Genomic DNA, 27,501 nt, shown 5'->3' with positions numbered 1-27,501 from the left:
GTAGATTAGTCCTCAAAGCAAAGTGATTACAAATCGATCGATTTATGTGGTTTAGACACCCAGGTCTATTATTGTAAGAACAACGTGCATTGTTCAGTATTGTGAACTGTCCCTCAGCCTCCATCACGAGTTCACGAGCAGAAGTGGGACCTTCAGTTGGAGATGGAAGAGATACAGAGCTGGACGCTGCTGGGGGTGGACACTTTGTTTTCATTAATCCATTTAATTACCACTTTCTGAGACCCTTGACGAAATAAGGAAATTATCTTTTCTCTTACCAGAGTGAGAGGACAGGGTGCCAGTCTTCCCTAAAGCCAAGGCCACCCTGAGGGTCAGCTGCAGGGACAGCCACACCCTTTTGACTTTGGACACGGGGAAGAGAGCAGGGAAGTGTATCCGGGCCTGGGTGGGGTTAATCATGGGGTGCCCAGCAGTATGGCCCCCGTGTATTTGAATACATGACTTTAAAGCCAGGCATCAGGGCCAGGACCCTGCCTTCCCTTCTGCATCCCTAGCTCTCATAGTGACAAGTCATGCGATTGTAACCATTGAAGGCCCCAGTTGCTGCCACCTGATGTTGCCAGTGACTCCAGAGACAGTAAGCAGTAAGGAAGGAGCTTTGGTGACAGCAAACCAGCAGATGGAAGATGGAGGGCTTTCGCCCAAATTCCTTCTTGGAGAGGATCATAGGAGCAAAACCTTAGATAACAAGGATTCCAGAGGGCCCAATTTTGGCCATATCCTGTGGACACAGGAACACTTACTAGTTCTCCAAGTCTTCATTTCTACTGACACATTTTCATTCCTCTCCATGGCTCAGCTGGTGTTCCAGCCGTTCCTAGTTCCTATAAGCCTTGATGAAAAGGTCACATGGGTGGTGATGTTCTTTGAGGATCTCCCCTGTCCTTCCTCTCAGACGAGACTGACTTTATCCATGAATTATTTGGAGAGTGAAGCATGAGACAAATAAGGAGAAACAGACTTGATACTTCTAGGAGTGAGTTAGCTCATTCACTGAGTTCACTATTACAAGAAACAGGAAGGCTATGTTTCCCAGACCCGAAATGATTTCCTTCATATTTATTTTTCATTGACAAGTAAAATTTACATATATTTACTTTGTCCAACATGTTTCAGAATATACCTACACCATGAAATGGCTGAAGAGAGCTGACTAAAATATGTATTACCTCACCTAGCCACCACTTTTGGGGGGTAAGAACCCTTAAAATCTACTTTTGTTAATTTTTATAAATACAAGAGATTGCTATTAACTGTAGTCACCATGTTATACAATCGACCTCCTGAACTTATTCTTCCTGCCTCATTGAAATTTGGTATTTTTTGACTAATGTCTCCTTCACTTCCCTGAAGTAGCTTTTATTCTATTCTTAATACATCAATAACTTTATGAGGTACATTCACAAGCAATATTCCATTTTCTTTCCACCACAAGCCTGGAAAGCCCTAGTGTTTGCACTTTGATGTTGGCACTGAGGAAACTGAGGAAGGAGAAGGTTGAAACTCTTGCCTGTGATGGTGGGGCTGGTGAGTGGTAGATCCAGGCCATTCATAGATATTATGGTCCCAAGTCTTGAAGGGATTTGATTGTATTCACTTTAGGTTTTATTCATTCTTGTTTCCTTTTGCTTCAGGATAATTTTTTTTTTTTTTTTTGGTACCGGGGATTGAACTCAGGTCCTTGCGCTTGCGCAGCAGGAAGCGAAACCACTGAGCTAAATCCCTGGCCCCTTGCTTCAGGATTCTAATGGACTCTACTCTTGCTTTAAGATTCTAGTACATATTTAAATTTATTAAACTTGGAATAACTTTTTGTTAAAACAAATAGATTGGCCCCTTTTAAAAACAGAAGGTTTTAAGGATAACCAGGACTTCCTAGGAGAATATTTGTAGACACTGTGTAATTATTTGAGGTTTCAGTATAACAAGCAGCTCAAAGCAAAGAGGGAAAGGTAGAACAGGTTGTTGGCAAAGCTTCTCGGAGTGAGATGTGCGCGCGAACTGGGTGGAGGGCTCGCCTGCAGAGCTTTGAAGGATCTGATACCCAGACTACAACACCTGTCCATTAAGTCAGAAGCCCCAGGATAGAGGATCCTTTAATATCTGCGTTTGTTAAAGTTCCTCTCACTATTTCAATGTGCATTTCAGGTTAACAACCATTGGACTAGTACATTGGCAAACAGCCTGCAGAGATTGCTAGAATCTCTGAAGCTCATAAGGCTTATACCACTTGGACTCGGGTTCCAGGGCGAGCACATAATTGCCTGTGGTTGTAACACAGGAGCACAGGAACCTGATGGGCAAGGCAATTGGGAGAGCAGGCAGAGATGTGAACAGAGAGGGGATGAGACATCATCACAATCCAAACAGGCAAGTTTTGCTTGAGGAAGACAGCAGGTCTCAGAGATCCAGCTATTGGATCTCTAAGGGAAGCTCCTGGATCTTCATGCTAAGGGAAGCATGAAGCTTAGAGACAATGCTACTAAGACTGACCCATGTAGAAGCTCATTAGAGCCCTAAGATGCCTTCCATTATTTGGAGATAAGGTTACATCCTTCAGCCTTCAGAGCCACAGCAGAGGGAGGAGGGCTTGCTGCTGCCTTTCTGCTCCTGCTTACTTTCTCTTTATTGTGCAGCTGACCATTGCTCAGCTCCTACTGTGCTGGGTGAAGTTGATGTCAAGTTGATTGGCTTTAGGATTCACTCAAGGGATTGGCAGATCACATTTCTGAGTGTGTCTCGGTGGGTCATGTTGGTGTGTCCTTGGCCTCTATTTCAGATCCCTCACCTCTTCTTCTCTGGGGCTGTTCCCCTGCTCTGCTTCCCAGCCACCATGAACTAAGTACTTTTGCTCTACCACACCCCTTCTACCATGATGATTCTGCCTTGGAGCCAGCTGACCGTGGACTGAATCCTCTGAAATCATGAGCCAAATTAAATTTCTCTTCCTTTAAATTGTGAATGTAGAGTGTGTCTAAATTAACTAATACATATACCTCGAAGAAGTAAATTTAATGTCAGTTTTATTGTAGTAAAATATTTAAAGGAATATTAGCAAAATCACTGACAAATGGTAAACTTTCAAAATTGGTAGCTGTAGTTTTTTTCTTTATTGGTAAATACCCAGAGTTTCTATGTGCTGTTTTAAAAGTGTGTTTTGTTTCCAACAGACTTCCAAAGTGCCGCCCCTAGGAAAGAGTACTCGGGAGGTGGGACATCACCAATTTAGGGTTTACTCTGAATCGTCCCTTATAATGGCTAGACATCATCATGCTTAGGCTACTTAGACTTTGAAAGTCATGCACGGAGTTAGGAAACTCCATGAGCTGCATGAATGCCAGCCATGAGCACTAAAGCACCCTGGAGGAGAAGTCTTACTGGCAGAGGGAAGAGTGCATGCAAAGCCCCTGCAGCATGCGTGTGATGGGTAGGCTGGAAGAATAGCCATGTGGCCAGGGTTGCCGGAGCCAAGGGAGGAGGAAGTGAACAGTGGGCACTGAGGATGCTGATGTAGGGGCTGAAGGATAGGCCACAGGAACCTCAAAGCTACTGTTAAAGGCCCCTGTTGGGAAGCCATAGGGTATCTGGCAGAAGGAGCTGAGATCTGATTTTGGTTTTTGAAAGGTTACAGTGGATGCTGTTTGGAGAATAATTTGTAAAACAGATAAGAGCTCCCCTCTCTCCCAGACTTCCACAACAGAACACTTAGCCCAAACCACCAGGATTAAGTTGTCTCCATGAACAGAGGAGGTGAATTCGCTGGACAGGCTGCTGCGAAGGCTGGCAGTTAGCAGAATCGCAGGCGCCTTTGCCAAGTAGATGCATCAAGGGGAAGCTGTCAGAGTCTGGGAGCTGGGACGATGTGGGGAGAGAGGACTGGATTTGGAAGAAGTCCCCAGGCAATTCTGACAGGCCTCCTCTCTCTTGACATTTTTCTGTGAATATTGCAACAACATTCCCGATTTTCAAGTTGAGGCTCTACTTGGAAAGAGTCCATGCGATGAGTAAAGAGTAAAGACAGTTTTTTTCTGGGAGAGGGAAATGCACAGCCTAGAAGATGAAGTGTCCCAAGACTGGAGTTGGATGCCTGCCTCACTGCTCACCGGGATATTCCCTCCCTGGACCTCAGGTCCCTCCTCTGCTCGGGGCCAAGATCTGCCTCTGAGAGCCACTGCGAGGACTATGACAGGGAGGCTCAAGGGGCCTCATGTAGATCGGAAGATTGTTGATATTTACCTGTCTTCTGTATTCAGACTCACCTTTCTAAAAGTCTGGTTTCATCCTGTTGCTTGCCATCTTTCCTGACCAAAGTGCAATGACTTCTTACTCAGTGAGGATGATAATTCACCCCAAAGATAAATTCCTGGGCCTGACATTTAATGCTCACTAAACATGGCCCAGCTCTACCTGTCTCACCTTACCTTGCATTCTAGTTGGGTCGATACCCAGGTGGGCCATGTACAGTCAAACTGAAGCTTCCCACCAGCCTGGCCTTTTGTCTCTTTAATTCCCTGATTTACCCAATTACCTGCAGCAGTGCCTGGCTGGTGGCAGAAATTCAATAAATCCTTGTTCAGTGACTGAATGCAGTGAGACTGCCAGTAATTTCTAATGCTGTTCCTCCTGGCAGCCCCTTTTAGGGCTGGGTTTTAGCTTCTTTATGAGCACGATGTGCTCACTTGTGAGAATGCCAACTTGGAGTTCAGGAGGTCACGGACAGAGTAGAAAAGAAGGACAAGGGTCTGGGGACCGTTATTAAACCAGTGTTGCTGGATCCAGTATGTGCAGGGTTGACTGGCCAGAGATCCCTCGGAGGCTCCAGAGCACAGTGAGGGCCTGAGGGACCAGCCACAAAAACACGTGTCCAGAGTGGAGGTGTCTCTATAAGGACAACTAAAAGCCAAGTGTGGTGGTACATGCCTGTCAACCCAGCACTCTGGGAGGCTGAGGGAGGAAGATTATAAATTCAAGTCCATCCTGGGAAACTTAGCAACTTAGGAAGACCCTGTCTCTCTCTCTCTCTCTCTCTCACACACACACACACACACACACACACACACACACACACACACACCTGTTTAATAACCAGGGTCCCAAGTGAGAGCAGAGTAGAAAGCAGTTGTATCTCAGGGCACAGCTGAGCAGCAAGTAGTAAGTATGAGGACAGGATGGGAAGGGGCAGGGCAGAGCTAGGGAAGTGGCTCTTGGTGACACTGGCACTCATCACTGGCACCCCGGGCTCTTCTCTGACAGGATCATTTGTGGTGCTGTGAGACCTCCAGCTCTGCTGAGCCCCTGTCTCAGGATGAGAGGAGGCCTGGATGTCCGGGCTGATAACTCTGTTGCTCCTTTCCGCGCCTTTCCTGAATTTACTCTTCCATCTCCAGCATTGCATGCCTCAAGGCATTTTCTCTCTGGAGTGGAAAAGCAGTCTCAGGTCTAGAAGTGGGATTTTATTTTGCTTAAATTAGCAACAGCTTTACTTTAATGCATTATATAACCTTTCCACCAAGAGGAGAAAGTCTAATATCCATTAAAGTGAAAACCTCTCAGCACACTCGGCAGAAACCCTTGCCTTGACCATGAGCTGGGTATTTCTTAAGGAGAGATGATACTACATGCCTGAGAACCCCGAATGCTCTGACACCTTCCATGTGTCCCTCAACTCTCCGTGAGACCCCATGTGCATCTACACACGTGACCATACCAGGAAAATCCTGTAAGACAGTGGCAGCAGGTCTACAACCAGCTGTCCCTGTCGGAGCTGAGGAAAGTGGTGAGAGGGGGAAGTCTTAGTTACTTTGTTGGTCAAAGAGACACAATTCCTGAGAACTGTAATTTAAAGGACGGGTTTATTTTGGCTCACAGTTTTAGAAGTTTTAGTCCATGCTCAGCAGGCTCCAAGGCAGAATCAAGATGGCAGAGAGGCCGGGAGGAGGAAAAGGTTCTCAAGCCATGGCAGCCAGGAAGCAGAGAGAAGTGAGGAGCAGGGGACAAAGCACAGCCTTCCGGGTCACGCCTGGGGGGACTGCTGCTTCTGACCAAGCCCAACCTCCCAACAGCAGATTAAGCTACGAACTCATCAATGGATGAATCCACCGATGACTGTGACACTCATGATCTAATCACCTTCCACATGCATGAGGCTTTTGGGGGACATTTTACATCTAAACAATAACAGAGGGTGTCTCTAAAAGAGTACTTTCTTGACAGGGAGAGGGAATTGACTCAGCCTCTGCAATTCTCACAGAAGCCCTGGGAGATCAGCTGCACTATAAAACCAGATCTTTCCAGACCCACCGGAAGAAACATTATGTAAAGTCAGGAGAAGGCAGAATATTCACCTTGCTGCTGTCTAGGCTCCTCAAGCCCCAGCCTGATCTCAGCTCTGCGGCTCTGTAGCAACCATGCTCAGGGGAGGTCAGGTCTTGTTTTACTGAACCAGCTGGAGTTTGGAGAGCTCGAACCCTTGGTCAGTGTCACACGGCACATGAAGAGTGCTAACGCCCAGGTCAGCCTCACTGAACAGGCTTTGCCCCTGTCCCTGCCTTTATGTCACTGGGAAGGATGTTCCGTTGTTCCCCATCCTCAGTGTGGGCAGCAGGATGGAGGACAGAGAAAGGTCCCACTCCCTGGGACCTGGATGGGCCACTCTTGGAGGAAGAGCTTTTCTAACTTGAGGGGAAGACCAGAGGGCGGTGGGCAAGGGGCGCTGAGAGGGGAGGGCTTAGGGGAGGGCTTGGGGGAGGGTGGGTGGGGGAGGGGCTGGCGCACATAAGTACTTTTTAGCCCCTTTAAGGACTTTCATAGAAATCTTTGTTCATATCCCATGACCTCTCAGCCTCCAGCACTAAGCAATAATTCCTGTCACTTTCATAAGAGAAAAGAAGTAGTTGTAAACCCATTCGTGCCCATACCCAAGAGAAAGACATGCAATAATTTTTTTCCATATTGCTGGCATCTGTGAAATCAGTATATTTTTCTTAATTTTTAAAAACTCAAATGTATAAACAAATAACACTTTTGACTTGGATTTTTTTCTTGGGCATATGGTCATGTCCGCTTAATTACCAGTAGTTATAATGGAGAAAGAAATAGAACCAGTAAATTTGCAAAGTTAGAATTACCGTGATAATTATTATAAATGTCCATGTGTTGAACTATTTTGATTATTAAAATGATTTTGGTGATACATTTTAACATGATAAACCTCCTTACACTCTAGTAGTTAAGCATAAAAATCAGAATACAAAAATGTGGTCTCAAATACTCAATAAAATTTGTGAGAAAAAAGGAGGAAATATTTCTAAATAACCATTCTGGTAGACTGTGAGTGACATCGTTATGGGGGTTTGTGTTTTCTTTTTAATTTTGTGTATTTTTCAAATTTTTAGTATGCATTATTTTAACCAAGAAGTCCTAAATTTGAATTTCTTTGAAGTGTTTGAAATTTGTAGAGTGAAATAATTTTTTAAAGAAATGTAATTATTTATGCCTGTAATATATAATAATTACATCTTGGGGGAATTAGTACATATACATATCAAAACTCAATCCTTTTTATTCCCCCTCCTCCCCACACTCCCCTCTCCTCCCTTGCCAGTCTCTCTTCCCATCCTCACCAAGGCTACCTCCCTGTTTTCTACCATCTCTCTTTTATTTTGTACTGTAAATTATTTATATTTTGGGTCTCTCATATTAGAGAAACCATGAGATAATTAACCTTCTGTGTCTGATTTCCACTCAGTATTATAATCTCCAGATCCATACATTAGCTTACAAATAACTCAAATTTATCCTTCTTTATGGCTGAATAGTACTCCATTGCGTATAGATACCACATTTTCTTTGTCCATTCATCTTTTGATGGACAGATTTCCAAGATTTAGCTATTATAAATGGTGCTGCTATAAACATGGTTATGCACATATCACTATAATATGACCAGTTTAGCTATTTGGGGAAGATACTTAGAGGAGATATAGCTGGGTCCAATAGAATCTCTGATTTTCTGAGGAGTCTCCTACTGATTTCCATAGTGGCTGTTCTAGTTTACATTCCCACCAATAATGTAGAATGGTTCCTATTTCCTCCACAGCCTTACCACTCTGTTTTTCGAGTCCTTGACAATGGCCAGTTTTACTTATCCTAGTGGCCAGGGAGGGTTGTGCGTGTCCTCCTGCTGGGTTGGGTGAGGGCCCCTGCCTGGTGGCAGGACACACTCTTGTCTCTGCACAGGGTGGAGGATTCTGGGGCTGCTGCAGCTGAAAGCTGGTCCCTGGTCTCTTCTCTCCTCCTTGGTGCTCTGCTGACTAGGGGTGTTCTCTGCCTGTGTTGGGGATCCAAAACTGATACCCCGAAGTATAGTGCTTTGCTGTGCTGCTCTCTGACCTCCGGCCTCCCCATCTCTCTATCATCTTTGATCCCTTTTCTCTCAAAGCACCCAGAGGGACTTCCACTGAAGTTCTTTCTCTAAGGGATGCTCCTCCCTTCCCAGAAGGAATGCTACTGTGACGAAATCTCATTGACCAGAAGGAATGAACCACCACAGCAAGCCAACCCAGACCTGGGCCCCAGAGAAACTTTGTGTTTGGGCCCACTCATTTCCTGTGACAATCCTTTACTTCCTTTCTAAAATCACCAAAGCTCCATTGCTGTCTCTCTTAAGAACAGGCTATTTAAGCCTCCACCTACTGGCTCTTCTTTGAGTTTCTACCTCTTGTTTGGTGCCTGTACCCATTAATAAATTCCTGTGCTTTTTCTCCATTAATCTATTTCTTTCAGCAGACTGAATTACCAAACCCTCAGAGAGAAAGTTTGAACTTCCCTACACGTCACTTTCATTTCTTTCAATTCAGGTTTAAGGCCCCTTTGCACCATTTTTGATTGAGAAACGAGGCCAAGTGTGAACTGATGGGAAAAAAATCAGGCTGATGGGTCCATTTAGAAATGAACTGCTCTGTGATTGTTCCTGGCATCTCTTAAGAGGGGCGATGGTCAGAGCACTCTTTGGAGATTCTGTAGCTCTTCTTTATCCTGCTTCCAGCCCAAGTCTGACCCTGCCTTCCAGGGATTTAGCATGCAGCTGTTGTTGACATATCTCAAGGTGACCTTACCTCCTATCAGCAGCTTTTTCTGACAACCACCAATTAGAGATAGCAGTGGCTCCTCTTTGCAGCTCGCTGGCTGATCAGAACCAGACTTAGCACACACTTGTTAAAATGTAGCTGCCTGAGCCCCACCCCAGACCACAGTATTAGAATCTACAGGCAGGAGAGATGTTTGTTTTATTTTTAATTTTATTCATCTCACGCATTCAGCTTTCTGTGCCTCAGCTGTGTGGATTGGAGAGCAGGGCTCACATCCAGAACAGTAGCTAGTGCAGAGCTCCCCAAAGATGGGGCATTCGGTGGATATTTGTTCAATGGGATTGAATTATATACAATCCCAGCAAGGGCACCTTTCAGTCCTTGAGTTAGGGTCTTTGCCAAAATCTCACAGTCATTTTTCTTTATTTTTGACACTTTTAAAATCAGCATAGAGACACCTTTTAAATTGGAGACATTGCTCTTTATCATCAAGCAGTGACTACAGAGAAGTTGTCTCTGGGATATTGGCCATTGTTTCCCTGCGATGGTGCTCACTGCCCCAGCTAGGAGGAGAGACAGCCCAGGAGCAGTCAGGGGAGCCATTCTCTAAGACAGCTTGCAGGGCTCCCTTGTCACAGTAAGGACTCCTCATGGCTCCTCTTCCCCCACTGTTGAAATGAACATTTCTACCCAGATTTCGATGACATTCCAAGACTGAGAAATTTTTCCTTCCTTATATGAGATAGTTGGATTGAGTCTGAAGGTACTTCTGGAGTATGTTTTCACATCCCAACTTAAAAGCACATAGAGTAGAGTCATTAGAAAATAAGGTAATAGTTTTCTGAAAAACCTAAATTGAATAGGATTTAGGGCCATAATTCTAAAAGATATAATCTTAAATGCTATAATCCCAAATGTTGAAATCTCAAAAGATCAGAATCCCTAAAGAGCAAAATCTTTAAAGTCTAAAATCTCAAGAACTCAAACACAAAAATATAATTCTGAAAAAGTAATTTTAAAAATTCTCAGGGCAGGTATGGGAGATTGGACCCAGGACCTGGAGTATACTAAGTAAATTCTCTACCACTGAACTGAATCCCCAACTAAAAAGGAAAATTCTTTTAAAAACTCTTTACACTTTAAAGGGGAATTATTTAACAAGTATCTTAAAAATGATAGAACATTTCCAGGGTATTCTATACAATATAACAGGCAACAATAACATATGTAATTTTGCAAGCATTAATCAGCAAGTTAACTAACAATATGCAGTAGTATAACAATTAGTAGATGAACTATAATCATAAAGAAATAGGTAAAAAAGTGAAATGTATATAAATATATACAACTACAGTTGGTAACTGTGGGCAACCAGTTTTATAACTGACATCACGTGAAATACAGTAACAGAGGATTAAATTCTTTTGACAAGATTGGTCAAAATCAACATGCATCACCACCACATATATAGTCACCCAGAGAGCTAAGACGGCAAGAAATTTTATCTTTCACAAACGTAGGTACAAAAAGGTCATAGCTTCATTTACTGAGGATGTTTCCACATGTTTTTATGTACAGGAACAGTGTTTACACAGAAAGTCAACATAGTGATAACACACAGAGTCAAATTTGCAAAAAAAGTATGAAATAAATTAGAACTCTCTCAAAGTCTTGACACAAGTTATTGGTCCTATGTAATAAGCTGGAGACCCTAGGGTGCTGGTGGCATTGCTCAGTTCAGGTCTGGAGGCCTCAGCACCGTGGAGGCCCAAGGACCCAGGGGTTGAGGGTATACAGCTGGTGTAACTCCTGGAGCCCAAAGGCTGGCAACTGTTATGGTGTCCTATTGCCTCATGCCATCGTAGGAGAGACCTTTGAGAGCTAATTGGACTATGGGGGCATTATATCTGACTTGCTATTAGAAATTGGGGCCTGGGCAAAAGAGGCAGGTCACAGAGGACATGACCCAGAAGGTTATATCTTCCTTCTTGGCTCTTCCCTTGATCCTCTCAATTTCCTGTCTGCCATAGTGTAAGCAGCATTCCTCCACCATGCTGCCGCCTTGGAGCCCCCTGGCTATGGACTGAAACATGAACCAAAATAAACCTCTCCTTCCTAAACTTCAGCTGTGAGGTATTTTGTCCCAGCAACTAGGGAAGTAACTAAGACAGTGAGCCTGTAGTTCTGAAGTCCAAGGCAGCAGAAGAAAAACCCTGTCCCTGCTCTAAGAGAGAAACCAATCTGCCTTTACTTATTCTCTAGTGTTCCAGCCAATGGCCAGGTACCTCCCACAGCAAGGGTGGGTCTTCCTCACCCAATTCACTGAGACCCACTCACTTATCTCTTCCAGAAACATCCTCACTGGCACTTCCAGAATGGTGCACTACTATGCAGATTTCTATGCATTAGTTCTGCCTAACATTATGTAGTTATCCTTCCTATAACCAAAAATTCAATCCTTTTTATATAGCCCCCAACCTTTCTTTTTAATAGCTTTGGGGATTTTAGTTTTCAGGATTTCCAAAGTCAGGATTTTAATGGTTCAGGATTACGATTTGGGGTACTTAGACATTACAGATTTTGATCTTTGGGAGTTTCAACCTTGGAGATTACGGCATCTGGGGTTGTGCCTTTCAGGATTATGATTAGCACCACGATTTGGAGTATGAGTCCTGGAACTTTTCTATTCTGGTTTCTCTTCTCTTCTCCCAGTCAGGAATACTCACCCTGCTATCTGCTTGCATTTGTCTTTTATTCTAATAAGCTGACTTTGGCAACTGGGTACACCAACTCCATAGAATGTCTTAGACTATTATTAATTTTTCATTGGAGCATGTCCTGACTCTCCGGAGTAAATGCCATAGTTTATATTCCAGTTCAATTTCCAGTGTTTGGCATGCACATTTGTTGTCAGAATGAATGAAATACATGAAGTCTGGGTGGGAAACACACTGTTAGCAGTGTAAAGCCATCCTGACAAATGGTTCTGACTATCTACAGGTAATATTAATAAAGCAGTAGTATGATGCCAGCCACTAGCATGGCTCATAACTGAGTGTGCTGATTTGGAGAGCTTCGTCTTATGATGATACTCTTCCTTTGCAAAGATCAAAGCCAGTGTCTTGGAATATGGGGGCACTTAAGATTCATTAGCATTCACCTGTAGCTCTTGCATCCTCAGAATTAATGTTTCATTTGAACAGCCTTTCAAAAACCCAAATTACTTCCATTTTGTCATTTCCCTTTCAACACTACTGTCTCTTGGAGTTTTGCAAGAAAACGTAATGAGCAGTTTGAATGGCAGCTTGGGTGCCTCATTTTTGATGAGAAAAATCTCTGTCACTACCAAGAGTTGTGTCTGTGGCATTTTGTGAGTCTTTACAGTAGTTATTCTCTAGAAGGACAGGAAAGTTTATTCTCTGCTGTTTTCTGTATGGGAAGTAAAATGGAAAATGACAGATATTATCTGAATAATAAACTCAAGGCTCAAATACAGAAAAAAATATCTAAAATATCCAGATCATCGAAAATTTTTCTGTATGTGGGCAGCCTGTCTTGTAACTAATTGAAATGGAGTGAGTGCCCCTGAATACATTACCATATCATTGAGGCCTGCGGTCCTAGGCATCAGCTTGCATCAGCTTGTGGTGAAAATATCTTGGTGAGATGATAGTCATCTAGTTTGCTTTCTGTTGACTGCCACAGAGGCAAGAAGAGAGAAGCAGTTAAGCTGTGTCCTCACTGAATGTGATATAAACCTATACCATACTATTGATCAAGGACTTCCTTGGCTGGGAATTGGGGTAGAAGAACCAGGTCTTGTATATTTCCCTTGGAAGCTGCATCTTCTGGTGTAACAGACAAGCATGGGTGACTGTCACAGGCATCCAAGCAAAAGTGACACACTACGTGAAACTGTGCTTTTGTATTCTCTGCAAAACTGAAAATACTACCCAGAATCCCACAGGAGACTGTAGCTTTTCCCTTGAAGTGAAAGGTAGCAACCTGCCTCATTAGTAGATATACAAATATCAGAAGGAACTTCCTGTTAAATATGTTAAAGATCTTCATCAACCCGGATGTGGTGGTACATGCCTGGAATCCCAGCACTCTAGGAGATTAAGGCAGAAGGATCACAAGTTAGAGCTCAGCCTGGGCAGTTTAGGTACTTAGCAAGACCTTGTCTCTAAATAATACATTTTAAAAGGACTAGGGATGAAGCTCAGTATAAAGACCCTGGGTTCAATCCCCAGTACTGAAAAAAAAAAAAAATGAAAGGAAGGAAGGAAAAGAACATCATCAGTATTCTGTAAGACACGCATAAAAAGTAATAGCTGAGAGTTTGCTTTCCATTAATGCATTTTAGAGTCAAACAAAACCTTGCACTGAGTGATTTGGACACTGCCAACCCACATTCATCATAATCTCAGTGAATTTCCCCAATACTGTCAAAGCTAAATAACAAATTCCATTTTTTGTTTTCAAAATAGTATTGTTCCTTCCTTTTACCATTTCCGATAATAAAATGGTGAGGGCACCCATCTAAGTCACCTGATTTGCTTGTTTTGACCATAGCATATCTTGAGGTTGTTGCACTGTCCAACAAGGATCCCTCACACTCTTACACACTTGCCCGTATAGCTTTGGCTCACTCAAAGCACAATTCTTTGTCTTCATTTTGTCATTTCTCGCTTCTGGTGATGGTAAGAGCTTGATGGAGATGCTAGTGGATTGATTTTTATTTTATTCTTTCAACTCTCCCATTTTATCCCAGATCACTAAAGATAGGCCCTGTTAAAAATAGCACCAATTCTTTCTATTTCTTTCTTCTTCCAACAGAAACCTTTCAATTCAAACTATCTCTGCTGGCGTTCCTATTATACCCCTGGTGTTCAGTTGGAACAGCCAAGTGTAGCAGCTAGAATTGAAACCAAGTAACACGGGCTCAAAATACCATGAGAGTGGGCACAGTGATGACGGGGAAGGAACCTGGCAGGGAACATGTCACCTGTGACCCCATCTGGGATAAGAGCTTGCTTTGTCACTTCTCAAGAGAAGAAGAGAGATACATATGAAATACTGAAGGAGAGAACAGCCAGATGCTTTTATAAAGCCAGCTGCTATTTATGTTTTTCTCTTCATTACTGCCCTGAGTCACTTTCCAAAACTGGTCTCAGGTACTAACACTGAATTCATATCAGAAATAGCTCTGCATCTGAGACACCTTGACCCAAAAGGACCATGCTGTTGCTCTGGGTCAGCCTCCCTGTATACAGATGACAGGTTTGGTGGCTCGTGATCCTAAGCTGTGTTATCCTTGAGGGAGTTGTGATCCAAGATGGCGCCTTCCCCTGTTCTGATGGGAGATCTAAGAAAGCAGGTACAAATGACCTTCCACACTACAGTATCCATCAACATACCCACAAGCTTCCCCTGGTGCTTCAGCAGAAACTTCTGCCCAGTTGCTCCCGAAGAAAGATGCTTAGTGGTACTGTATTTGTGAAAGCATGGTGAAGATGAGGCCTCCACTAGATCTTTCCCTATCTTCAAAAGAAGCCCTTCTCACTGGGTATGATGGTGAATCTTCATGGTCAACTTGATTGCCTTGAGAAACACCTGGGAAATCAGTAAAGGATAAACCTGGATGTGTCTGTGAGGGTGTTTTCAGGGATGATTGGCAGATACACAGCTAACCGAGGGGGGGAATCCAGCCTTGAATGAGAGCAGCACCACCCAATAGGATGAGAGCCTGAGTGGAACAGCAAAGCAGAAGAAGGACACCCTTGAGTTCTTTTTCATTTTCTCTTTCCCTTTTTCTGTGCTTTCTGGCTACCATGAGATGAGCAGCTTTCCTTGTCACCTTCCACCATAATGTTTCTGCCTTGGCCTAGAAGCAGTAGAGCCAGCTGACCACTGAGCTACATCTCCAGACTGTTTTTACGTTTTAAAATTTTGAGACAGGGTCTCACTAAAATGCCTAGGCTGGGCCTGAATTCCCAATACTTCTGCTTCAGCCTCCCAAGGAATTAGAGACATGTGCCATCTATCCAGGCGTGGACGGGAACCGTGAGCCAAAATAAATCTTTCCACCTTTAAGTTGTTTTTCTTAAGGTTTGTGGTCATGGTGACCAAAAGTTGACTGACCTACCACGGCACACTTGGCCTTCAGGTTTGGTCTCATTTCTGCTCCAGCCTCATCCCTGTGTGCTGCTCCTAGCCAAGCTCCCTCTGCCTCATGTGCTCTGGTCTTCCTGTTCCCTGCATGTGTCAGGCAGTCTATAACTCTGCGGCACGGTGTATGTTCCTTCTGCCCACTTCTCCCTAAAGTCTTTTTTCTTTCCTAAAGTCTCATTTCCTTCTCCACCAGACAAAGTCAGTAGATATCTCTCTATCCTGTAAGTCTCTGTCAACTTGTTAACTGTATCGAAATGGCTTGCTTATGTATGTATCTTTCTCACCCAATAATTGGTATTCAGCTCATCTCATCACCTAGCATGGTACAGACCATGTGCTATATTCTCACATGTGTGTAATTTATAGATTCACTTATCCTCCTACACTGTTGGCAATATTACTTTGCTATATAACCATGAAGGATAGACTTTGTAACATATCCTGTAGCAAGATGAGATTGTAAGTACAATATGTTCTAGAAATTGAGTCCAATTCAGTCTACACTGATGTGAGTGAAACTAGAAAATTAAGGATGCAAAAATCCTGAAATTTACTTCTCCTGATTAGCTTTGATGAGTAAAGTATTCTGGGGCTCTGCACTTAAGTGATGCAAAGTCCCCTATAATAAAATTAGGCACAGTGGCGTTTGGCTTAGAATGTGCTGCATGGTGCATGAATCACTCACATATTGTGGATGAATGAACAGCTGGGAGAGCCCAGTAAAAACAGAGTGTGTGTTGTGCTGTCTGAGTGCTCCTTGATTGTGCCTCTGGATCATCCTTCATTTACACAGCCTTTCAGGGGCCCGGGTCAGGCTTTATTATTTCATCCTTTACTACCATCATGACTCCTCACAACTAAATTGTAGTTAACGCTGTGAGTTTAGACTTAGGGATACCTGCTCAATGAAGCCCCTCTCTACATATGGCTTTAGCCTTGAGAGAGCTGTACAATGGCATCCCCCACATATGGCAGCCCTATGCTCCTTGCTGTCCAGTGAGAGATTTCTAGAGTAGACATAGCACTCCCCAGATTTAAAATCTCCCTACCCCACAATGGAATAGGTCCTGTTTATTTGGCATGGGAAATCCTCTTCCCAGACTTCCCCTGACCCTGATGCTCTGGTAGGTGGCTGAGCAGAGTGCTGCAGAATCTGGGAGCACATCATGCTTTCTGCAAGGCTGCACCTTCATGCATGGAGCTCCTTCTGCTTACATTGGATTTCCCTCTGCCTTTAGTCATCAGTGACCTTCGCCTTCTCTCCAAGGACAGCTTTAGTGTTCCCCCAGCTGGGAAAGCTTCCCAGAATCTCCTTGCCTCCCACAGGGACCTTGTCTACGACTCCTGTCATTATCCTCAACATTGTTTCATATTTGACTGCTTAAATGTCTGCCTCTTACACAAAACACTTTGGGGGTAGCAGCACTGTTTAAGTCATCTCTGTCTCCATCCTCAACACTTAGCACAATGTCTAGAACATGGTAAAGAACACATAGATACTATGGAGTAAAGGAAGGAAGGAGAAAACCAAACCAAAGATTTACTGAAAACCTACCTAACCTCACTGTGTCCAACCTTCCACAAGGTATAAAAATTTAAGATGCAGTTATACAGCACCTTGAAACTCCACAGTGCATAATGTATTTGAAGTATGAATTTCCATATGTATGCAAATGTAGCACCATATTTGAAGTTCTACTGATATGGGTTTCTCAAAGCCATTCATTGCCTATTAGCAGGAAGCCCTGAACAGGATCATGAGTAGAGGAGGGAAACGCACTTTCTCACATTCTCAATAACCTTGATAAGCCCTCCTAGGCAGGACAACAGGGCAGTGATGAACCAGTGAATCAGCTAACGGGTCACTGCCAGGAGGCCCAAGGTCAAGTCATGACTGCTACTCACTTATTGTGCAGTCAAGGTAGGTGAATGACCTTCCCAGGGCTCCAGCTTCCTTCCTTCCTTCCTTCCTTCCTTCCTTCCTTCCTTCCTTCCTTCCTTCCTTCCTTCCTTCCCTTCTTCCTTCCTTCCTCCCTCCCTCCCTCTCACTCCCTTCCTTGCTTCTTTCTTATTATTTTTTGCAGTACTGGGAATCAGCGTTCTACCACTGAGCTACATTCCTAGCCCTTTTTATTTTATTTTGAAACAGAGTCTCACTGAGTTTCCCAGAACAGGCTCAAACCTGCAGTCTTCCTGCCTCAGCCTCCCAAATAGCTGGGATTACAGTATGTACCACTGTAGCTGTCTTAAGAGGGGCCTGTGACAGGCTCGCTGTAATGCTTACTTGAAGATTCTGTGTGATTTGTTTTATGGGTTGGTTTGGGAGGATGGGAATAGAGCCAGCACACAGCTCTGGGGATCGAGGTAGGGTAAACTGAGGCAGTCATGGGGCATCTCATACCTAGGTGGCCAGGAAGATGATGTAGCCTGCCGACAGCCAGCTCCATGCCCTTGCCATGACCAAGTCGGTGCTGCAAGGTCAGCAGGGGACCTGGAGCTCCAGGCACCAGGAAGGTTCTATGAAATGAAAGCATGTGCTTTATCCGGCTGTGTCGGGGTGCCGGGGGGGAGCTTTTCCAGTTTCTATCAGGTTAGTGCTCTCCCGAGGAGGGAATTGTCCTGTCTAATATTGAGAAAGCATAAACAGTTCCCTCTCCTTATCTGCACACTTCCTTTCATTCTGCCTCCTACACACGCACACACACACACACACACACACACACAGAGACACACACACACGAATATCACTTCTGATGACCCTTTCTTTCTGTGTTGATCAGAAGAGGTGCAAGGTAGGCATTTTCCTCTGAATAACATAAGGTGTCCCTCCTGCCTCCTTCCTTCCCCCTTTTCCTACACCAAGCCCTCTGCCCATTGCTCTGGCTGTACAACCACCCAGATTTCAGCAGCTTCACTGTTGAACACTTCCAGACATTTCTCAAGTGACCCAGAGGTGCAACAAGAAATTCCAGACTTAGAAGCAAAAGTTGCATGCGTGCCCACACATGGCGCAGGAGGCCCCTGCTCCCTTCTCCCATGCGTCAGTGAGAACCATGCCTGAGCCTCAAGAAGCAGAGGTTTCCTCTCTGCATATCCACTGTGCTCCAGAGAAGACAAGGAGGAGCCAGTCAACTCTCTTAAACCTGTCACTGAATCATATGTCTCTCTGTGGATATTTTTCTGACTTGGCTTGATTTGCTTATTAAAACTTTCTCTGCCTAATGTTCCCATTTAGCCAGCAACGTGTGGGCTTTATTTCTTTTTTCAAAGAAAAGGAGCCCACACAATGTAGTTTATGTAATCCTCTGATAGTCTTCTACACAATGGCCAGCACAAAAGAAAGCTTTTTCGACACATGGCTTGGAGGCTGCAAACGCAATTGAGGCCCAAGTTGCAGGAATCAGTGTCTGGGAGCTGAAGAGTTTGGCAGATAGTGGGAGGGCAGCCATCTCCCATATTCCTCCTATGACATCTAAAATGGGGTCCAAGTCCACGCCAGGCCTGCCATACCCACCTCTGTCCCCCATCTCCCTCATACACCTGCTTGTATTTCCAAGCAGAAGTCCAGATGCACATGCAGGATGCCTGCTAGGGTTTGCAACATGCTTTGGCCCCCAAAGGCTACAGGCTGGAAGCTGCGCTGATGTGGAGGTGGGGGAACCTTTAAGAGGTGGAGCCTCATGAAAGACAGTGAGATCACAGAGGCTCCACCCTCATCACTAGATCATTGCTGGTCTTGCAGGATGGCCTGGGTCTCACAGGAATGAATCAGTTCTCAGCTGGCCTGGTTGTTAAAAGGCAAGGCTGCTCCACACATCTGCTGTTTTCTTCACCGGCCACTTTCCTTCCCACTTCTCTGCCTTGGTGTGATGGGGTCAGGGGGCCCTCATCAGGATGTCAGCATCACAGTCTTTGGACCTTCCAGTTACCAGAATTGTGAGCTAGAGTCAGCTTTTCTGTATAAAGCACCTAACCTCAAGTATTTTGTTTCAAGAACACAACAGACTTTGACAATTCAAATCTCAGGAAGTGAGATGGGGAAGGATAACCCAGGCAATGCTTTATCTTGTTCCCAAACTCTCTTTTTACCAAACAGCTATAAAATAACTCTCAAGGGGGTGGACTTGTTTCTTTTTAGTCTGAAAAGCCATTTCACTTAGCAGTGGTGACTCAGAGGAAATGTGTAGGCAGCATGATTTTTGTGTTCCTTTGCACTTCCGCCTAGGACAGGCCATTGATTGGGGTGGAAGGTTTCCCCTTCTCGGGGCTTCAGGTAAACCTGCCCCAGTCTTGTGGGAGGCTGTGCCATCCAGCCCGAGCTGTCCTTGTACTGTCTCTGGGAGGTCTCCTGGGACTTCTGTTGGTCCTGCCATCTGGGCATCCGATCTAGATCATTGTAATTCAGGAACAAAGACCTCAGGGATTCTGGGTACCAAGCCTTGTGGCTAAGCCAAGATAAGTACTTAGGGGTTTCAGAGCCCCAGGAGCAGAGAGAGCATCATGTCATGGCTCTGAGAAATGGGAGGCAGATGCACCCATCCCCCACATCCCGCACATATATATTCATTCATTCATTCATTCATTCATTCAATCAAACGGTCATTAAGCATCACCAACATTCTTACCAGGTCCTCCTCTAGCTGGAAACACAGACCTAAAGTAGCTAGGCAACCATCCAACCCCACTGATGGCTGGCTTCTATGAGAGGAACACTGATTAGAAATAAGTGAACAAGGGAGAGAGATAATTTTAAATCAAACATGACACTCAGGGTCTGCTTAAATCTACATCAAAGCCAGAGAAGGGGGGTTGAGACTAAGCTGAGTTGAGACCAGAGTCTCTCCATAAAAATACCTCCATTTTGTCAGCTTTGTATAAGGAATCTGCCACTGTATTTGTGAGGTTTTTTTTTTTCTTTTTCTTAAATTCTTTTATTGGTACATTTTAGGTATACAATACATTTACATATCTCATTGGGTACTTGTACCTTTACATGATGCATCTTGGTTCTTATTTTTTCCCCATTACCTGTCCTCCCTTCACCCCCACCCTTCCCTATTTAGAAAGACTTTGTTTCCATTTTTTCCATTTCTCATTATTTTTCCTTTCCCTTCTTTCCTTTCCCCTGCCCCTCCCACTACCTCTACCCCTTTGGACCTTTTCTTCCTATTTTGCATTATCGATTATTCATTCTAATCATTGGTACATTTCAGGTATACAATATAATGACATTCATCATTGGAAATTTGCACCTTTACATAATCTCTCTTGGTTCTCATTTTTCCCCCTTCCCCTGCCCTCCCTTCAACCCCTCCACCCCTCCCTATTTACAAAGACTTTGTTTCTATTTTTCCATTTTCTGATATTAATTCCATTCCCTTCTTTCCTTTCCCCCACCCCTCCCACTTCCCCTTCCCCTTTGCCCCTTTTCTTCCCATTTCACACTATCCATTATACCTTTATATCTGCATGAAAATCTGCTTATATCTGCATCAAAGCCAAAGAAGGGAGGTTGAGACTAAGCTGAGTTGAGACCAGAGTCTCTCCATAAAAATGTCTCAATTTTGTCAGCTTTGTATAAGGAATCTGCCACTGTATTTGCAAGTTTTAAAATGCCTCTGAAGATACTATTTACCATATCATGTGGGGTTTGTTGCAGAAAGTCTAAGATGAAGCATTTTATTAAGGACCTGGAAGAAGAAAAAAATTCCAATTTTCTGATCATAAGAACTCAGTTTCCTTGTATCTTCTTGGCTGCTGAGAAGCTCAAAGAAGTATCTGAATCTCCAATGCAGCCACTCTGTCATGTTATAATTTGGAGACAGTGCTTAAGTATAAAAGTACACACTTAATCACACATACATGGGCTCAGATCTGCATTTGCAGTGGTAAGGTCTACGACCATGGGAATTCTTACTCACTGAGCTGAGTTTTCTGCCAAACTGAGAATAGTGATACTGGGTAGGGTTTTAATAAGATAGAATGCAAAATTCCTGCATAGAGTAAATGCTCCTATTATTATTATCCTTTTTCTTATCAAGACTTCTACACTTATGTTTTATATCTTCCTATTTCTTTTGTTGTAAATTTTCCCAAATCCTTGTAGAAAAAAGTAAGTTTTGATTGCTTTTTTCAGCCCCATAGACCCCCTGGAGGCACAACCAGAGCTGAGTACAGAATAAAAAAAGCTGCAGGCATCTACTTGATCAAAATAAAATTTGCTCTTGGACTCAAAACTGTTATGCACTTCTTCCATCTAAATTATGCCAGTTTCTGTAACCGTAACCGCGTCTTATACACTTTAATGAAGTTTCCTCCCAGGCCTGTTTTTCTCTTATGATATTTTATTTCTTAGTGTAGAGGCAATGTTTAAGAATTATTTTCTTATTCTCAACAGGTCTTGATTTCTTTTCTTTTCACGTACAAGATGGTACTCACTCACAGCCTTGTGTTCCAAAACGGCAAAGCTGGTAATGACTTTTTCAGACAGAAACTGACAGAGTAGAGCCTTTTGTTTTCCTGCATTCTTAACAAGGTAACTCCATGCCTAAAACATACTTCCTCCCTAGAAGAGATGATTTTCTGTTTTTAAGGTCCTATCTCCTTACAGGAGGCTTTGTTTTTGCTAATGTGTTGTACTACATACAAGTATCTAGAAGTACTGTAAATTATATTAAATACCCAAAGCCTGTTCCAAAATTAAAACAACAACATCAAACAGAGAACATAGTACTTAATTCAAAACAGTTTAACAATTATGAGGTTCTTCAAGTTGAAAAACAAAACATTGGTGGATCCTTTGCTATAAATAGAAAAAAATCCAGCAGATGGAATTTCACTCCTTATAAAGTGGGCTCTTTTCAGGATATATTTCAGTGGTTGTCACTAGATCCATTGTCTCAAGAGTCAATTAAAAACTGTCCTTAACATAGCCCATAACTAGGCACCCTGGAATACAGCCAGTAAGTGAAAAATCATCATATTATTGAGACAGTTTGTGATATTTTTAGAATCCTCCTATCATGGTCATATTGCCGGTCACCAAAAATGAGAGCTGGAAATAGACACTTCCACTATTGGTGGGGTGGAGAAAAATCCAGGACCAACTTGCCAGTGCCGGCTGATTCCTCTTTATACAGACAGTGGGGAGATCCAGCCTTCCCCTCCCCAGAGAGGAAGGGGAAAGGAGGGCTGTTGTCAGGGGAAATTTGCCTTAGAGATTAGGAAGAATTGAGAGGTTGTGAAACATTGGAATAACGGTCTAGGAAGAGACAGTGGCTATTGAAAATCAGGGCAGATCTTCATCTTCATCTTTCTCTGGAGGCTCCGTTGTGAAGGGAGAACCATACACTTGTCTCTTGCAGCCTGATGAGTCTGTGCTGTGTACTGTGAACATTTGGGAAAGCCCAGGAAACACAGTCAGAGAGAAATTGCCAGTTGGACTGACAGCGCTGCCCACCTGCTGCATCCAAGAAGCAACAACTGAAGTTTGCTTAGCTGTTCTCACCACAAAACAAAGCAAAGCGGAAAAAGAGTAACTAGGTTAGGTGAAAGACGTGTTAACTAGCTGGACTGGAGTAATCATTTCTTAAAAGCTAGGTATGTCAAAACATCACCTTGAAATCATCAGATTTTATTTGTTGACTGTACATCAATAAAGCTGTAAATTAAAAATAAAAGAAACAACTGTTGTGAGTCTTTAACAAAAGAACCTGTTGAGGACATGATGGAAAATAGTTTTATGTTAGCCTCCTTCCTACATAACTCTTTGCCTCTATCTTTATTTTCTTCTCATTCTGTACCACCTACTCCTAAGTTATAATGTCTTTCTGTATTTAATCTATTTTTATAATCCACTTTAAACCCTTCCTAGTACAACCAGTGTTGAACTGAATAAAAATTTCTTAATTGAAGTTTTAAGGTTTTTTTTTTTTTTAAAAAAAAACTAGGAATTATGCCAGGCATGGGGGGCTCTGACGATGGTAAAGCTTCACAGTGGAGGAGTCGACACAGACAGGCCAGCGAGGTGTGAGACAGAAAGCAGGGGAATGTAGTCCTGGGGCCACGGAGCAGAAGAGCCCTCTGTCCTGTGTGTGGGGAAGGACACAGGAGAGGTGATAGCAGAACTGGTTGGGGCCAAAGGACAAATCCTGCTTGCAAGTATGAATAAGTGATTATTAAATCCCAGGTCTCACATCCGTGTGTTTCTAAGAAGTCGCACTGCGTATTCTACCAATGTTCTTAGCAGACAAGGAAGGTAAAGCCAGGCTAGGTGGGAGAGTGGTGATCTTCAGGAAAATCTGAGGCTGTCCCTCTTATTCCTCACAAATATCAATATTCCATCCCATGGTTCAATATACACAAATTAATCAATGTAATACACTATATCAATAGAGCCAAGGACAAAAACCATATGATTATCTCCATAGATGCAGAAAAAGCAGTTGACAAAATCCAACATGCATTTATGATAAAAACCCTACAAAAAATTGGAATAGATAGTCTCTACCTCAAACTGATAGAAGCCATCTATGAAAAACCTGCAGCCAATATCATACTAAATGGTCAAAACCTGAAATCCTTCACACTAAAATCAGGAACAAGACAAGGATGTCCACTATCACCACTCTTGTTCAATATAGTTCTGGAAACATTAGCCACAGCAATTAGATGAGAAAGAAATGAAAGGAATAAAGATAGGAAATGAAGCAGTCAAATTGTCATTATTTGCAGATGACATGATGCTCTATATAGAAGACCCCAAGAACTCCACCAAAAGTCTTCTAGACTTAATAACCAAATTCAGTCAAGTAGCTGGTTACAAGGTCAACACACAAAAATCAATAGCTTTCCTCTACACAAATGACAGACTCACTGAGAGAGAAATAGGGCAAATAATTCCTTTCACAATAGCATCCAAAAAACTGAAATACCTAGGAATCAACCTAACGAAAGAAATCAAAGACCTTTTCTCTAAAAACTATAGCACTCTGAAAAGAGAGATTGAAGGTGATATCAGAAAATGGACAGACATCCCCTGCTCCTGAGTAGGAAGGATTAATATAGTGAAAATGGCCATCCTTCCAAAACTGCTATATAGATTTAATCCAATTCCAATTGAGATCCCAGCAGCATACTTCATGGACCTTGAGAAAACAATCCAAAAATTCATTTGGAAGAAGAAGAGACGCAGAATAGCAAAAGCAATTCTAGGTAACAGAGACATGGCAGGGGGTATCACAATCCCCAACGTGAAACTATACTACAAAGCTACTGTGATAAAAACAGTATGGTACTTGCAAAGAAACAGACCTGAGGACCAGTGGGACAGATTATAAGATGCAGAAACAATGCCAGACACACTCAACTATCTCATCTTCGATAAAGGAGCCAAACACCCTCACTGGAGGAAAGATAGCCTCTTTAATAAATGGTGCTGGAAAAATTGGGCTTCAACTTGCCAAAGATTAAAACTAGACCTATATCTCTCACCATGCACTAAACTAAAATCAAAATGGATTAAAGATATAAATATTAAAATAGAAACTCTGAACCACTTGGAACAGAGGTTAGGTAGAACCTTTGAAGACATCGGTGTAGGAAAAGATTTTATGAACAAAACCTCAGTTGCCCATGAATTAGCACAAACAGTCAACAAGTGGGACCTCTTCTTATTAAAAAGCTCCTGCACAGCAAGAGAAACCACCAGCAGTGTGAAGAGACAACCCACAATGTGGGAAAATATCTTCACCTGCTCTTCTCCAGACAAAGGTGTACTATCTCAAATCTATAAAGAACTTAAAAAGATCAGACCTCCCAAATTTAAAGACCCAATCCGAAAATGGCCATCTGAAATGAACAGACATTTCTCAGACAAAGAAGTAGAAAAAACAAATAAATACATGAAAAAATGTTCAACATCACTGGTCATTCGAGAGACGCAAATGAAAACAACGCTGAGATTCCATTTCACTCCAGAAAGAATGGCTGCTATCATGAAATCAACCAATAACAAATGCTGGCGGGGCTGTGGGGATAGAGGAACCCTGCTCCACTGCTGGTGGGAGTGTAGACTGGTGCAAGCACTGTGGAAATCAGTATGGAGATACTTCAAAGAACTAGGACTGGAAGTCCCATTTTATGTTGCTATTCCACTGCTGGGGATCTTCTCCAAAGAATTAAAAGAATCATACCACAGTGATATATGTGTGCCCATGTTCATAGCAGCACAGTTTGTGATAGCTAAAACTTGGAAACAGCCCAAATGCCCATGAACTGGAGACTGGATAAAGAAAATGTGGGTTTTTTTATAAAATGAAGTACTAGTCAGCCATAAGAAATGAGAAATTAGAGACATTTATAGCTAAGTGGATGCACATTGAGGCAATACTCTTAAGTGAAATAAATAGGACACACATGAATAAATACTGAATAGTTTCTCTGGTGTGAGAAACTGAAAGTGTAAATAAGGACTAAATGTATAATAGGTAATGTGAAATAGGAAGAAAAGGGGCAAAGGGGAAGGAAGTGGGAGGGCTAGGGAAAAGGATAGAAGGGAATGGGATTAATATGAGAAAATGGAAAAATAGGAGTAAAATCTTTGTAAATAGGGAGGACTGGAAGGGTTGAAGGGAGGGCTGGGCAAGGGTGAAAAATAAGAACCAAGAGAGATTACATAAAGGTGCAAATTTCCAATGATGAATGTCATTATATTGTGTACCTAAAATGTACCAATGATTAGAATGAATAATCGATAATGCAAAATAGGAAGAAAAGGTCCAAAAGGGTAGGAGTAGTGGGAGGGGCAGGGGAAAGGAAAGAAGGGAAAGGAAAAATAATGAGAAATGGAAAAAATGGAAATAAAGTCTTTGTAAATAGGGAAGGGTGGAGGGGTGAAAGGAGGGCTAGGAATGGGGAAAAAACAAGAACCAAGATGCATTATGTAAAGGTACAATTCCCAATGAGAAATGTAATTGTGTTGTGTACCTACAATGTACCAATAAAAGAATTTAATAAAAATAATATTCCATCCCAGTAGTTATTAACAAAAGACCTCTTTTATTAATGTTTCCTTCTGTGCCTTTGTTCTTACCATGTGGTCAGTGGACAGTGACCACTGGTGTAATTTGACAGTTGCAAGAGAATTACTCAGTTTCCAGGGAATTCTGGTAAGATGCAATAGCAGAATGGATGTCTTCACCAAAAGAGAAACACTCAGTAATTTTTTGAAGCCCCAGTTGAAACCATATGGATAAAAACCATTCTGTCAGCCTCTTCAACACTAATGCAAAAATATCCTACTCAATCACAGACCTTACAAATAAAGGGGCCCCCTTCTTGAGAGCTGGCATGAACCACTTGCCTGTAATCTCAGTTTTGTAAAGAAACCTAGAGGGCCATGACCCACGGCAGCTTGTAGGGTCTGTGCAGAACGAGCAATGTGTGAGGACTCTGGGATGTCGGGAAGGGACATTTGATCAGTGGCTTGGCCCAGCTGACTCCACAACCTGTGTTTTATTTTTTTATTTTTTATTTTTTTTTGGTACCGGGGATCGAACTCGGGTCCTTGCGCTTGCAAGGCAGGCGGCGGAACCACTGAGCTAAATCCCCGGCCCCCAACCTGTGTTTTAATCAGACTTCTTCTCTAAAGCAAGACCAGTGGTATTTTTTTTTATTTTTTAATTTTTTTTCTTGCCGGAGATTGAACTTGGGGTCTTGAGCTTGTGAGGCAAGTGAGGGCACCACTAGGCTAAATCCCTGGCCTGACCAGTGGTATTTTACATCTTTGTTGACCTCTTATTGTACTAAGAACATGATTTGCACTGGCTTTTTAAATTCTCACAACGACCCATTTGTAGATGAAAAACCCAGTTTTATAAAGATCCACTTATCCAATGGGAAGATAGAGCTTGGAGCTGGAAGTTGCTGCACCAGCTTTGATTGTGGTTTGGTATATACTTGATTGTTCCATTTAATTCCAAGTTTTCCATCCCCATAGCATTATAGGATGTTATTAATCCATTTGAAGTATATATCAACTGGAGAAATTTTGTGTCTTAGCAACAGTCTTTCCATATTGGAAATTTTGCAAGGGTGTCTGAGGACAGAGCCCCAGAGGAGTGTCAATCTTGAGACCATCCCTGAACTGCCCAGAAGAGCCATGGTGCTGGGAGATGGATGGGTATTTGGCACAAGCTCCACTGGGCTCAGGTACATG

The 27,501-nt window shown here is 42.9% G+C and overlaps 1 protein-coding gene and 1 pseudogene across 1 annotated transcript in view; one reads left to right on the top strand and one right to left on the bottom strand.

Moving 5' to 3' along the window:
• LOC101723665 (pre-mRNA-splicing factor SLU7 pseudogene) overlaps positions 1-420 on the bottom strand; it is a 49,181-nt pseudogene extending 48,761 nt beyond the window's left edge.
• The window catches only part of Hecw1 (HECT, C2 and WW domain containing E3 ubiquitin protein ligase 1), a 401,408-nt gene that overhangs the window by 155,151 nt on the left and 218,756 nt on the right, over positions 1-27,501 (top strand).

Source organism: Heterocephalus glaber, unplaced genomic scaffold, assembly GCF_053883595.1.
Source record: "Heterocephalus glaber isolate CG9 unplaced genomic scaffold, H.glaber_assembly_v1.0 deba00001610, whole genome shotgun sequence".
Taxonomy (NCBI): Eukaryota; Metazoa; Chordata; class Mammalia; order Rodentia; family Bathyergidae; genus Heterocephalus; species Heterocephalus glaber.
The sequence above is the reverse complement of the archived record's forward strand: the minus strand, read 5'-3'. Positions and strand labels throughout refer to the sequence as shown.